The 14,593-nt window shown below is 42.5% G+C and overlaps 1 protein-coding gene across 1 annotated transcript in view; it reads right to left on the bottom strand.

Moving 5' to 3' along the window:
- Positions 1-14,303, bottom strand: part of rassf4a (Ras association domain family member 4a) — an 81,092-nt gene extending 66,789 nt beyond the window's left edge. The window contains exon 1 of the mRNA XM_034184758.1: positions 14,247-14,303. The gene's annotated coding sequence lies outside the window, so the exon portion shown is untranslated. The remainder of the gene's footprint in view (positions 1-14,246) is intronic.
- Between the last annotated feature and the right edge of the window lie 290 nt (positions 14,304-14,593).

Here is a 14,593-nt window from a genome sequence, read left to right as displayed (position 1 = left end):
CTCCGCAGTCCAGTGCTGTTACTGCCAAGGTCTTCAAATTCACAGGGAATATTTGTGGGACAAAGACCTCGACAAGTTCAGTGGCTACACCTGGACCTATTTAAGAGGTCAGAAGGTTGCATTCTTTTTCCTATTTTTATGCTCATACAGCCGAGGGTATTTCAGCATTGCATTATATTTTTTACATATTTAGGGGCTTCTGTCAGCATTACAGAAAATCCACTCAATGGAAACATCCAGGTAAACAACACACGGCCGTTTTATGACAGCTTGTCTTTAATGTGGCTCTGCCCACCTACACCGTGCACCCACATCAATGTGGAAAATAAAACTTGGCAAACCAAGGTGTGTGCCAACCTGGTTTCTCTCCCATGGGAAAACAAGACCTATGGGGACTGTTGCGAAACAGTAATATGATCCTATTATTTTTTTCCCTTCGCTGCATGACAGCACATGGTTGGAAGAATAAAAGTGAAAGTGAACAGCTCAACAAAGTCCCCTTTGTCCAGGTTTGGCAGTTTCAAGGAAATGTTTCATTAAAAGGCTACGGTGGGGTGATGAGCTTACCACAGATTTTCAACTGTTCTGCTAAGAATTTACTTTGAGGACATCCCAACTCATAACATCCTGTCATTTACAAACTAAAAAAAATTATTGTTTTAAACTTTAAAGAACCAGCCTTTAGTCCAATGTGGAGGCTTAGTTTACCGTTTTGTTTTGGGAATATTTTGAAGATTAATATCTTTCAAACTGCAACTGGGTCCTGGACTTTCTGATGAACAGGCCATAGTCTTTGACGACCCATGGATGCACATCTTCATCCACCATCCTGAACTCCGGCTCCCCTCAGGGATGTGTCCTGAGCCCCCTGCTGACTTATGACTGCTCGGCAAAATATCTCAGCTGTCATATTGTCATCTTTGTAGACGACACTGCCGTGGTGGGACTAATCTCTCACAATGACGAGGCAGAGTACAGGCAGGAGGTTCAACATCTGGAGGTGTGGTGCAGAGCCAACAATCTCTGCAAAAATGTGACGAAGACAAAAGAAGTGATCGTGGACTTCAGGAGAACTAACCACCCCCTCCCCCCCGCCCCCACATCGCAGGCACAGCTGTACAGGTGGTCTCCAGCTTAAAGTACCTGGGTTTGCACATTACTAACAACCTCACCTCGTCAAACAACACAGCCAGCTTCCTACATTCTGAGGAAGCTGACATACGCTGGACTTGCTCCCCTCTGCTCTTGTCTCCTTCTACACATGCGCAGTGGAGCGCATCCTGACCCAGTCCATCACTGTGTGGTACGATCACTGCTCTGCAACGGACAGGAAGGTTCAGCAGCACATGGTGAAAGCTGCACAGAGGATCATCGGACCTGACCTTCCTTCCATCAGTGATATTTACATCAGCCACCAGAGGAACAGGGCCTCCAGTGTTATGAAGGACGCCCCTCACCCCGCCTATGGACTGTCTGCCCCTCTGCCTTAAGAAGGCTGTGCAGCGTCAAGGCCAGAACCTCCCATCTCTGTTCCAGCTTCTTTTTTGGAAGCTATCAGACTGATGAACAAAATGTCCTACACCTAACGCAATGCTGTTAAATGGGACTAAGTGCAAAATGGTCACAATTCACTTTTTGCAGTTCACCACATTGGCTCTGTAACTTACTTTAGGTTTAACTGATTATGTATTTTATTTGTATACATTTTGCATATCTTTTAGTTTTTTGTTTTTTTTTTTGAAACTTTTATGCCTTGGGCTGTGAGTACAGAATGTCATTCCTGTCGTGTTTTACATGCTGGAAGGACAATAAATGAACCTTGACCTTGAAAGACTTTTTTTTTTTTTTATAATAAAAAAACCACAGTATAGTGGTCTTTTCTTATAAAGGAAAATCTCAATAATAGAATCAAGTAAATATATGATCAAGAGTGCTATAATTTTCTCGAAAGCCAGCTTGCTCTTTCCCTAATGTGCTTTAAATCATGTGAAAACACTGCTTGTTATGATGCTGCCATCTAGTGTCAAAAGTATAAATGCTTTGAGTTTGCTTCAGAGTTGCAAAGTGATGGATGTGACCATCATTTCACAATGACAAAAACATTGGAGGTTGAATTTTTTTTTTTTTTTTTTTGTCATTCCCCCATTTAAAGCATTAACAGCTTGCAGTTGCTAGTTTCCAGTGTGTTTCTGTATTTACAAAATGTGATTTATTCACAAGGTAAGTTATATTTTATTGCTCCCAGTAGAGATGGGACATTGCCTCAGGACCAACTCCAGGTGGACAGAAAAAAAACTGTGGTTCCATGTACATACTGGCAGGAGCTTGAACCTACTGTTGACACTTAGACGGGGAGGTTAAACAGTCAGTCAACAGTCAGTTGTGCATTGAACTGCACATTTAAACTTTCCATGCATTCCAATTTGATCTGTAATGATTGAGGCCAGATCAGCTCAGGCCTGGTACCATGCACTGGTATAGCATGTGGCCAGTGTTGCCAACTGCTCAGTAAGAAAAGGTAGCACTGGCTGTCCTAAAAACTCAATAAAAGGTGTGAAATGATGTCATATTCTAATTTGCATGTTATTTGCATAATATGATGTCGTAACAGATGCTATAGGAAATAAGAATAACATCGTGGGAGAGACAAAAAAAAAAGGGAGTAAAAACACCTTAATATTTAGAACTACAAATAAACTTGATTCTTGTTTTTTTGCCATTAAAATTGGCTATCACTTCTCAAATAAAATAATAACTTCTCAAGGCCAGGGCTTCTCAAAGTCTGGAGACTAATTAGACCTATATTCGGGCTGGCAGCCTCCTAATTTATCACACAGTCATTTGTTCCCACTTAGCCTAAATGTTGCCTAGTTTTATACTATACAGAGCAGTGCACGCGTAGACTTTGCAATCAGGATTGAGGTGAGGGCTCGCCTGGGTGACCGATTCTGATAGCCTATGGCTTCATTGGCCCACGGCTTGTTCAGGTGTCTCTAGTCTTTAACGGCAAATGCAGCCCTGAGAACGTGTTGTGGCAATCCTTGACTTTACAGCCTATTTATTTGCGTTACCTGACTTTCAGTGTGGACAGAAACATTTTTATTGTAGGCTTACAGGTAACTGTGTTTTCTTACTGTGCACTGAACTGAATGTTTTCTTATAATTTACATTTATGAATTTAACCTCATATTCTTATTAAATTCAATATCAAACAGAAAATGTATAGCCAAATATATATCAAATCATATACACCTCTTATATTGTTCATGTTTGTAAAAGGATGATGAGGTTTGTAATCTTTGACAAAGAACTTCTAATTAGCACAATTTAGCAGCCATTAACATTAAATTATTAATCTTTCTTTAACTTCTGGATCTGTTCCTAAATGTTTCAAATCTGCAGTGATTAAACCATTACTTAAAAAACCCAGTGGTGGGCACAGTTCCGATAACCGATAATTATCGTAGATAATGTTGTTTTCATTATCGGATTATCTTTTTAGATAACTTTAAAAACCATTATCAGACTAATTATCTTGTGATAAATTTTTGTCCAATAATTTTTAGACCGATAACGTGGTAAATAAAGCTGAACAGCTACAAATATTTATAAAACTTAAAATCAGTTGAGAACCTACCTGTTAAATGTTTTGTATCTGATGTGTAGTTCTACCCTCTGCAAAACAGAGAAGAGCTGCTTTAAGAAGAAACCGCTCTATCTTCTGCAGACAAAGGAGAACTGGTCACAAAAAACCCCCCCAAACCTCATTTCTCTTAACCCCATACTGATACGTGGGCAATATCACCCATCCAGAGGCATACATTTTTAACTTATGGTTCAACTTTTATCCAAACTAATGTCGGACAAGTTATTTAAATTAATGTCATGTCTGAAGTTGTATAAAGTGAAAATATCAGATATATGTTTTAGTTTTAAAGTAATGCGCTAATTTTTAAGGTTTTAGTGTGGATATATGCCCAGCAGTGCATTATGGGTAGGATAGGGTAATCTCGGTACGTTCACGACATGAGAAATTGAAACACTCTGATCAGGTTCTACGGACAACAGCATTAAACTCTAGTGCCTAAAACTCTCGTGAATATATTCTCTGGGTTTATAGACGTTGTTATTGTGTCTGCATTTATTAAATTCCACACATCTTAAATGTAGCAGACACGGATTATCTGGAATTTTGTTTTGGCAAGTTTTTAAGGTCTCTACTGCCATCTACTGGCCAGTATTGTTAATTCGCCCTATTGACGTATCCCATAATCCCTTGCGTGCCAGAGAGTCTCTGCAGTCAACAACATACAGAGAATCAACACGATGACAGTTGTAAATTAATATTATACTACAAAAATGTATTTTTTATGCTTTTTGTCACGTTAATAACAGACTGTTGCATGATACCCTGAAAACTTGCTAAAACAATTATAACAAATAATCCGTGTCTGTTACGTTTAATCTGCGTGGAATTTAATAAACGCAAACCGAATTTCAGACATATTATATATATTAGACTTGAACAAAGAGGACAAACAGTGTTGTGAAGAACAATAAGATGTTAAAGAGCAAACTTCACTTTCCTCCAGAACGACATGATCAGTAAGCAATTGTAGCTCACAGCAGCTCCCATTGAAAATAATGGAGAGACAGCCTGTGATTCATAAAACAAACACAATAACAACGTCTATAAACCCAGAGAATATATTCAGGAGAGTTTTAGGCACAATATAAAAATTGTTTTATGTTGCGATGTTAATGGTGTCTGTGTGCAGTTAAAGTGCAGCGTGATCAGAGCGTCTCAATGCAGTTCTCAATGTTACTGAGATCTCGCAGTGCGGCGACCTCTCCGAGGGTTTGCGGGATTTGAAACGTCAATAGGGCGGCCAACACTTATGTGTCAAGACAATATTGAGTGCACATTTTACAATATAATAAAACGTGTGCACATTGCACAATATAATAAAACATGGGCACAATACCATAAAACGTGCACACAATATAATAAAATGAGTGCTCATTCTCTCCACATCCAAAACATTTTGTGATGACACTTCCAGGGCTCCATAAAAATGCCAGTTTTTACAAATAAAAAAATGGAATATTTTACAAAAGCACATTTATCTGTAACACCAACACACGACCACGTCACATTAAGGATTGGTTTACATAATGAATGACTGAACCAATCAGTGTTTAGCAGAGGCACATTTTACCCAAATCCTTTGCGATCTGTCTGTGTTTGTTACAAAACCTCAGAATTAGTGCATTATTCAACTTAAAGATATATGTTATATTTTAACATTGTACAAATGACAGAATTGACATTAATGGACTTATTCCATCAGTATTAATGTTATTTATAAATCAAACCATAAGTCAGCACTGCTTTATTTCCAAGACCCTCGCCTGACCAGACGTTGTGATTGGGTAGAGAGCTGGTTTTGTGGCTCCTCTCAGCTTGTTTCTGTGCTGGAGCCATGTAGTACACAGAGCTTTCAGCAGGGGGCACAATTTTCAAAGCAGAATTGGGGGTGTGGGCTCATTGTTTGGGTCTGTTGTCACTTTTGATACTACCAGAAAGGATCGTGGTGTTAAAACTCAAATTCAGTTATTATTAGTTGCAAAATGTACTAGAGGACAATACTGGAATTTATACATAATGATACATGTTTGGGTGGTTTATCGTTTTATCTTTATCAAAAACAACTTTTCAATTATCTGATATTGAAGTAAATCTGTGCCCACCACTGATGAAACCTAATCTTGACCCTAGTGTACTGAAAAACTATCAGCCGATATCAAATCTATCATTTTGCTCTAAAATTCTGGGAAAAAAGTAGTTTCACGGCAGCTCGTGGACTATCTTATTGAGAATAATCTCTTTGAGTCACTGCAGTCTGCTTTTAGAAAATATCATTCCACAGAGATGGCTCTCACTAAAGTGGGTGAATGATCTTCTGCTTGCAATGGATTCGGACACCACTACGGTTCTTGTGCTGTTAGATCTTAGTGCCGCATTTGATACCGTGGATCATCATATTCTACTTGATAGGCTGGAAAATCATTTTGGGATTACTGGGAGTGCCTTTGTGTGGTGACGTATACTTGACCAATCGTTCTCACTGTGTTTGTACAGTAACACTACCCTCTAACCTTAGTGACATGAAATTTGGATTTCCACAGTGGTCTGTCTTAGGCCCCCTGCTTTTCTCCCTTTATATAGTGCCCCTTGGGCACATATTGCGGCGCTTTGGGATTACCTTTCACTGCTAAACTGACGATACTCAGTTATACTCGTACATGCCGATAACTGCTGGTCATCTCATCCACATAAAATCCTTAGAAGATTGCCTTGCATCAGTGAGAAGCTGGATGTCTAGAAACTCCTACTTTTAAACTCTGATAAGACTGAAATGATGGTTCTTGGTCCAGTGAGACATCGGCGTCAATTTGACCAGTTAATGCTTAGCCTAGGTTCGTGTGTCGTACATCACACGGACAAAGTGAGGAACCTTGGAGTAATTTTTGATCCTACATTGTCCTTTGACCTCCACATTAGAAATATTACGAGGACTGCATTCTTCCACTTGCGAAATACAGCAACGATTTGGCCCATCCTGTCTATGGCTGACACTGAGACCCTGATCCATGAGTTTATCTCTTCTAGATTGGACTACTGCAATGTTTTATTTTCTGGTTTACCGCAGTCCAGCATTCAGGGTCTCTAACTGGTTCAAAATGCTGCTGCCAGACTTTTGACACAAAGCAGAAAGTTCGACCACATTACACCCATTTTGGCATCCCTTCACTGGCTCCCCTCCACGACAACCCACACGTGGTTTCACTTTTGAGAACACCAGAAAAGTCTCCAATGACGCCAGGAAAAGTAGCAACATTTGCGGCTAGTCACTTTTGAGAAAATAAGTCGCCAAGAGGGTTTAGAAAGTTGCCAGATTTAGCGAGAAAACTGCCAAGTTGGCAAAAATAACTGTTGTGGATTCTGACCAAGTGGCAACACTCGAGCTCGTATTTTGACGCCGACCAGGACGTGCATTTCTGTGGACTGGGTGCATGAGGCTGTTCCAACACAGAGCACATTCCCTTAGAAGCCCATTTTAAAACCTCCAACTTTAGAGCAGAAATAAAACAAACGGTTTTGGTCTTTATAGACAGTTTCCGCCTCTATGACAACTGTACCGGGGGAGATTTTTTGGAACTTCTTAGTTTTAGATGTTTTAATTAATAAAATTCTGTATAACTGTGGGCATGGCTGCTTTGAGTGACAGCGGCTGCGCGCAATGACTCCTCCTCCAACCGTAACGGAGTCACTCGCTGTTGTGTTGTGTCTGTTAGGAGTATTTTATTACAAACACCTGGAATAATCTAGCTTGTTAAATGGTAAATGGACTGCATTTATATAGCGCTTTCCCATATATATCAGACGCTCAAAGCGCTTTACAATTATACCTCACATTCAACCCGATGTGAGGGTGCTGCCATACAAGGTACTCACTACGCACCGGGAGCAACTAGGGGATTAAGGACCTTGCCCAAGGGCCCTTAGTGATTTTCCGGTCAGGCTGGGGTTTGAACCAAGGATCCTCTGGTCTCAAGCCCAAGGCTTAACCACTAGACCATCACCTCCCCTTGTTGTGCGGTGAAACGTTTTACCGGCTCACCTAAGACGTCCCTGTTGCAATACTCATGCTGAGTGAAACTCTCATCCTATTACTGTGGTTAACAGTGTGTAGATTAAGATAATGAGCTATTCTCACGGGTCCATCAGGTGGCGATCATGCCTTGCTGTCAGGAGGGCAGAGGCTTTACCCCATTGTGCTGGTCTAGTGGCGAAGTCGTGCGTGTAACATGCCACGCTAAAGCCTTCCGTAAAGTTCAGTTGAAACTCAGATTTGGCGGACATTCGGTTCAACACGACACAACGCTAACGGTGTTAGCAGTTTTAGCAACTGTCGGTAGATCTGCCGGTAGGTCCACTTAATGAACGATTACTGAGCAAATACACGGCGGCTAACTATTACTGTCCACACCAAAGCCACCCTGCTCAGAGTGGTGCTCTCACTGGACTGACATCTACTATTTTGGGATTGTGGGATAGCTAGTGCCCACAGATTGAGCTCGCAGGACTACTTTCTCCACCCTGGTCTGCGTGCCGCTCTCATTGGAGCGACAACACACAAAATGTTTCTCTTCCCAGATAGATCTCTTTCAGTGCGCTTCTTGTTCTGACTTTAACATGAAGTTAACACCCAAATCTTTCATCGCCAACTGTAAATGGTAATCAAAACATTCCAACTGTATCTTTCTGAACTCTTCTGCATCAAATTGCATCGTGTCAATGTTTACAATGTGCTTGAACGATAACAGGTGAAGTTGCTCATAAACTAAGTTTCTTAAATATTTATTACGGCCACTCTTAAAACTTCTGTTATCTTTATAATTTTATTACTGGTAAATGTTAGACTTAATTTAGATGAGATATACTCATTATTTCACAGGAATATCACAATTATCTGGGAACTACTTTTTATGCAGGGATTTATCAAGCATGTCAGCCGCGGGCGCGTACTAACACAGAATATCCAGAAACTGGACAGTTGTTCGGCCATAACAAGAGCATCCACTTTTAGCTTGTCATAAGCTAAGCTAGTGGCACACGTGAGAGTGTGCACCTCAACAGGCCATTAGGAGTACCACTGTGCAGTCTCCAAAAAAATAAGATTTAATAAAACACCCGAACAGAGGATAGCTCGTAGGGGGTGTTTAAGCTTTTTTTTTTTTTCGTCACACAATGAGCCATCCATGCTGCACCCCTTCATGCATTAATGAGTTAATTGTGAATCAATGGGTTTTCAGGCGGGGTTTTCAACATGGTGACACCCAGAAAAGGTAATTTCGGGTTTCTGGGTCTATATAAAAAACCAATGGGTATCATCACACAGGCTCTGTCCAGTATATATACAATCTATGGTTCTGACTGGCAACCACCCAGGCAGGCCACTGGTCCATCCTTACCCTCCAAAGGCAACCACTTCTCTGCAAAAAAAAAAAAAAAAAAAAATTGCAGACTTGATCATGTTTTACTTATTAGATGGCTTTGTTGCCTGACTTCTTGAGTATATAGTACCATTTAGAGGGGGGAGACAACAACTTTGTCTCAGGATTATACAGGTAGATGTTAACACCTGCTGGGCATTGCTGCCTGTCGCACCTCCTCCGGTGCCCATGGGTCAGCTGCAGGGTCATTAGCCAGAAACCACCATTCACCAACGTTTCGCTCCTTTAATTCTGGTACGTCTCCTGGTGGCGGAGCAGTGACAGGGACGTCTCCCTGTCACCCCTGCAGCTGATAGTTGTTTTCCCCTGCGGCTGTTGTCTGGGGTTAGGTGTTCTTCCCCCACGTTTTGTCCTTCCTCCTGAGCCAGAGCCAAAAGCTCCTTTTTTCAGCCTCTTCTGCTAGGTCATTTGTTACCTTCCTGAGCCTTCCTCCGGTGAGTCCCACGTCCCTCAGGAGGCGTGTGGTTGACAAACCAATGAAGCCTCGACACCCGACCTCTACTGGGTAGATGGTGGTCTTCCAGCCAGCCTCCCGGCACTCAGCAGCCAGCTCTGAGTTCTTGGCCCTCTTACGTTCGAAGGCGGCCTCAATCCCCTCCTCCATAGGTACTGTGAGCTCGATGAGGATCGCTGCTCTTGCCTTGGCTGACCACACAACTATGTCTGGCCGGAGGGATGTGGTGGTGATCTCCATGGGGAACTGAAGCTTCCTGTCAGGGTCGACCCTCATGCTCCATTCCTGGTCAGGGGAGAAGGGCCTTGATGTTTGTCTTGGCCTGATGCTTCTCCTGACCCCTCCCTCCACAATAAAGGTGGTGAAGTCCTCTGGAGGTGGTGGTGTTTTACTTCCTTGTCGGCACTCCTCCAGCACTTCGGCTAGCTTCCTCAGGACTTGGTCATGGCGTCATCTATAGCGGCCCTGTGAGAGCGCGATCTTACAGCCTGACAAGATATGCTGGAGGCTTGCATTGGGGGCATTGCAGAGCACACAACATTCTTCACTTCCGAACCACTGGTGGAGGTTCCGAGGGCAGGGAAGCGTGTCGTAGGTTGAGCGGATGAGGAAACTTAGTCTTGCCTGTGGGATCTTCCACACATCTGACCAACTGATGTTCCTGTTTGTAATTCCCTCCCAGGTTGTCCAGCTTCCTTGCCGACCCTGCGACACGGCTTTGATCTTATAGCGATCTTCCTCCATCCTCATCACCTCCGCCACCACCATCTCCTTCCTTTCCTTTCGGTTGGCCTTGGACCAGAAGCGTGGTGCCTCTCCCCATCCTAGGCCTGCCCTTCCTACATGGACTCTGCCGATGATCTCCTGATGTTGGAGACGACTGATGGCTTGGTTGACCTCGGTCTGGGCATTCCACTTGCGGCCCGTCGGCACCTTGGCATTGGCATTCCTTACAGACCTTATCTGTGGACTCCCTAAGCTCGAGGACCAGCCTGGCTTTCTCTTGCATAGCCAGCTGTAGTGACTTTAGTGGTAGCTGCAGCATGTTTTTTTCTGAAGAGGCCGGCTTCAGATAGGCACCGTGGCAGCCCCAACACTTTCGGATGAATGAGTTGGCTTTCCCATCCATCTTACTCATGGTCGATGAGGGGATATCACTCATTTTCAGGGGCCACATTACCCTCTGGTAGAGTGTAAATTGGTAGCACCAGACCTTGTATTTCCCAGGGAGTTGGCTTTGGTCGATACTTGCCAGGCCATCACAGAGCTGTTTCATGACGGTTTTCCTCATCTGCTATCAGACAGCTCTGCGGTGTACTGCCTCCCCAGGCTTTGATGGACTGCTCTGCGAGGAGTGGTATCTTCTCCCCTCCGACGACAAAGGTGGTGCTGTCGTTCCTGACTCCTCTCCTGATTGAACAGGCTGCGAGACATGGAGGGCTTGATCTTCATCTTGCCCATGACATCAGCTCATCCATCCTCTCAGCAGTCTTGATGTGCATGCTGCTGTCTGAAGGAGGGTGGTGATGTCATCCATGTAGCTCCTTAGTGGGGGAAGCCTTTGACCAGTTGGTAGCTTGATCCCTCCCACCATTTGCCTAGCACCAATGAGAATTATCTCAAATGCTGCGACAAACAGCAATGGGAGAAATGGCCACATCCATCGCAATTCCAACTTCCGCCCGCTGCCACCCAGTGGTGAAGTCCTGCACGGAGAAGCACATCTGCAGGTTGTTAAAGTACTGTGCTACCAAATTCTTAACACAGGTGGGCATGTGGAAGAAGTCTATGGCGTAGTTGATCAGCTGGTGCGGGACTGATCCATACACATTCGCAAGGTCGAGCCAGATGACGTGCAGGTTGGTCTTTTCCCTCTTGGCCTTCTGGATCTGGTCCCAGATCATTGTGGAGTGCTCTATGCATCCAGGAAATCCTGGCACTCCTGCTTTCTGGCAGTTGGTGGTCGATGTAGCCATTCCCAAGCAGGTAGTTGGTCATCCTTTTGGCTAGTACTGAGGAAGATTTTTCCTTCTACATTCAGTAGAGCGATGTTATGGAATTGGCCGATGTCTTTGGAGTCTTAAATGAATGGCTGCACAATGAAACCTGGGAGTGAAGAGTTAAAGACTGGACCAGTCACTGAATACTCCCATATACCTGGCTGCATAAGACAGATGACTGTTTTCAGGAGCTTGGGATGGACCAGAGACCTTATTCGTCCTGGAGAGTGGTGGATGCACTAATGTTCAGCATCAACATGCACAGTTCCAAATCCGAAAGGACCTGTAGACAGATAGACACTGCACTTGATCCACTCTGGTGGGCTCAAATAGAGTCACTAATAGGTGGTATACATAACCTGGAGACATATTCTTTCATCTTGCTCACTGCTATTGTTCCAGCTTGATAGATGATTCAATATTCTCCAAGAATATTACACAAACAATCCCAAACATGTCTGATACTGCAATTCACATGTTGGCAGTATGCAACAGATAATAAAACCAGATGCTCCATTGTTTTCTGAGAAAATGATGGAAAATTCCACCACCACTAGATATGAGAATGATGGCCACATGCCGAAATGCAACGTGCTGTCGAATGTTAAAAAATATGATTTTTTTCTGCTTGCCTCAGTGACAAAGACATCATGGACTGTGTTGGCACATTATTCCTGTGTGGCGCATTTAAGAATGCTGGGTAATTCTCTGTGTGTGTATGTGTGTGTGTGTGTGTGTGTGTTAAAGCTGCCACAAACGACTATTTTGATAGTCGACTAGTCAACTATGATTTTGGCGATTAGTCAACTAGTCGATCATACGTAAATTGCAGCTTATCGCATTTTATCGATATTAATACCATTATCGATTCCACTTATCAATCTGATTCCTTATTGATTCCCTTATCGATACCTCCTGTGAATTTTCTGTGTGCTACAAGTAGGCTTTACAGGTTTTCTATGTCAACAACATTTTATTGAGTCTTAAAGTAAATAAATATGAAATTGGTCACTGGATCTTTTGATCTCTGGACATAAATAAACTCTACATGGTGGATCCTTGATCTTTGGACATAGATAGAAAAAAATTTGTAGTTTTTGTCAAAAGAATTTCCTTTCAGACATTAACGGCATGGATGTCACTCCATACGTCTGAGCTGAACTCAGCTGGCTGCTGGAGTCTGCAGGTCTGCAGCCATACATTCTTGGGCTGCTGCTCGTCAGCCAGGACATCTCCGAGAGGAAAAAAAAACCCACTCTGATCGATTGCAGTTTATTGTTTGTATTTCAACAAAGAGGTATCATTTGATTTAAACGGCAATTTGCTTTGAAGTTATTAATTTTGAGTGGACTCTATCTTTCTAACTTGATTCACGGTGCAGCGTTTGGTGCAACGGAAGTTAGGATGATTCTTATTTCTTTCTCACAACAAGACAGGAGTCCCAGTTAGTCACTTTAATCCGCACAGAAGTGACTCACGATTGACATATTTTAATGGGTCTGAGAGGGGATAGGAAGTGGAGCTGCTACTTCTGAAGAGGCGCGAAGAAAATATCCAACGAAGCAGCGGATCGAAGCACTGCCTCATTGGTCCAAGGTTCAAAGCAAATGACTTGTCGACTACTAAATTAGTTGTCAGTGGTTTCAATAGTCGACATAGTCGAGACCAGTCGAGGCAGCCCTAATGTGTGTGTATGTATATGTGTGTATCCAGCATGCAGTGAGGGAAAAGCGATGCGTCACTACATGGAGCAGTGTTTGTCCCAACTACTTCTGGTCAGAGGCCAGTCATTATTGCGCCCAGAAAGCAGAGTGCATGATCTTATACTCAACATAAAGTTTGACATTATGAGCTAACGTGAGAAATTCTGAAAGAGGAACATGTTAGCTGCAGACGCGGCTGTACATGAGTTATTTCCAAAGGACTTACTGTGTTTCACTTTTCTTCTCTGTAAGAGAAAAATCCAAGCTTGTCTACTACAAAAAGCATCAGCTGTCTAGCAACTGAATAAATATAAATGTTTTTACTCCATTACTGTACATGACTCAGAGACATTACCCATTCATCCTCACCATGAACACTAATACAAGGAGTCAAGTGAGATCTCCTTATCTAAGACAAGATGCATGATGGGAAGGTCAGTCTACCCCTCATACATATTTATAGTTCATATCTGGAGGATAAATAATCCATAACTTAATAGACTTCAGTCTGTCGCCATTTTTTTAAATAAATTATTAAATTACTACATATGACTGCACAGGAGGATGATTTAAAACCGATGATGTAATGACTAGATCTATGATACTCAGACTTTGCTGGTGTTTCTGTGCCTGTGTTATGTGGAAGACCTCTGAGCGGACAAAAGAATCACTGCAGGTCTTCTAATTGTTTTAATCCTCGCGAGATTTCTTTCCAATTATCACACCTTGACTGGCAGCTGCGCCCCCAACGTGAAAGCAATTCACATGCGCGTGCAAAATGCGCACGAGTGCTCCATATAAAACGAATAAAATAAATAAAATACCCCTAAATGAACAATATTACACAAAAAAGACTTTTCCAATAATTTGTCTCAGGTTATTACAAAATTAGCTTAAAAATTCACTCATTAACGTCATCATATTATAGTTTGTTTTCGCGATTTAATAGCCATAAACGCTCCATCCTTGTCAGTACATTACTGTACATGAATTAATTTAGTGTCTTACCATAGCCGAACGCAACCCTTCTCCTTCCGTGTGTCCTGCCGCGGTCTGTAGCCGTCATAGCGACCGGAGACGCAGTCAGCGCGAGAAGATCCAACTGACAGCACAACTGTCCAATATGGAACGGCTATGATGAGATTCGGCCAATTAGCGATGAGTATGGGCGGGTCTAACTCAGCCAGGGTTGCATATCTCTCTGATCTCGCTCAAGGGTTCTCTGACCGTCACGTTGCACAAAGAACGACAAAAATGAGCTCAGAAAATCATATTTGATTAAAACTAGCTTTTCAAAATTACAACTACAACAATTTAAATATTATGAGCATAAAATTATATTTAAATAATTGAGT

Source organism: Thalassophryne amazonica, chromosome 13, assembly GCF_902500255.1.
Source record: "Thalassophryne amazonica chromosome 13, fThaAma1.1, whole genome shotgun sequence".
NCBI classification, from domain to species: Eukaryota; Metazoa; Chordata; class Actinopteri; order Batrachoidiformes; family Batrachoididae; genus Thalassophryne; species Thalassophryne amazonica.
Note: the sequence above shows the minus strand (reverse complement) of the source record. Positions and strands in the feature narration are given on the sequence as shown.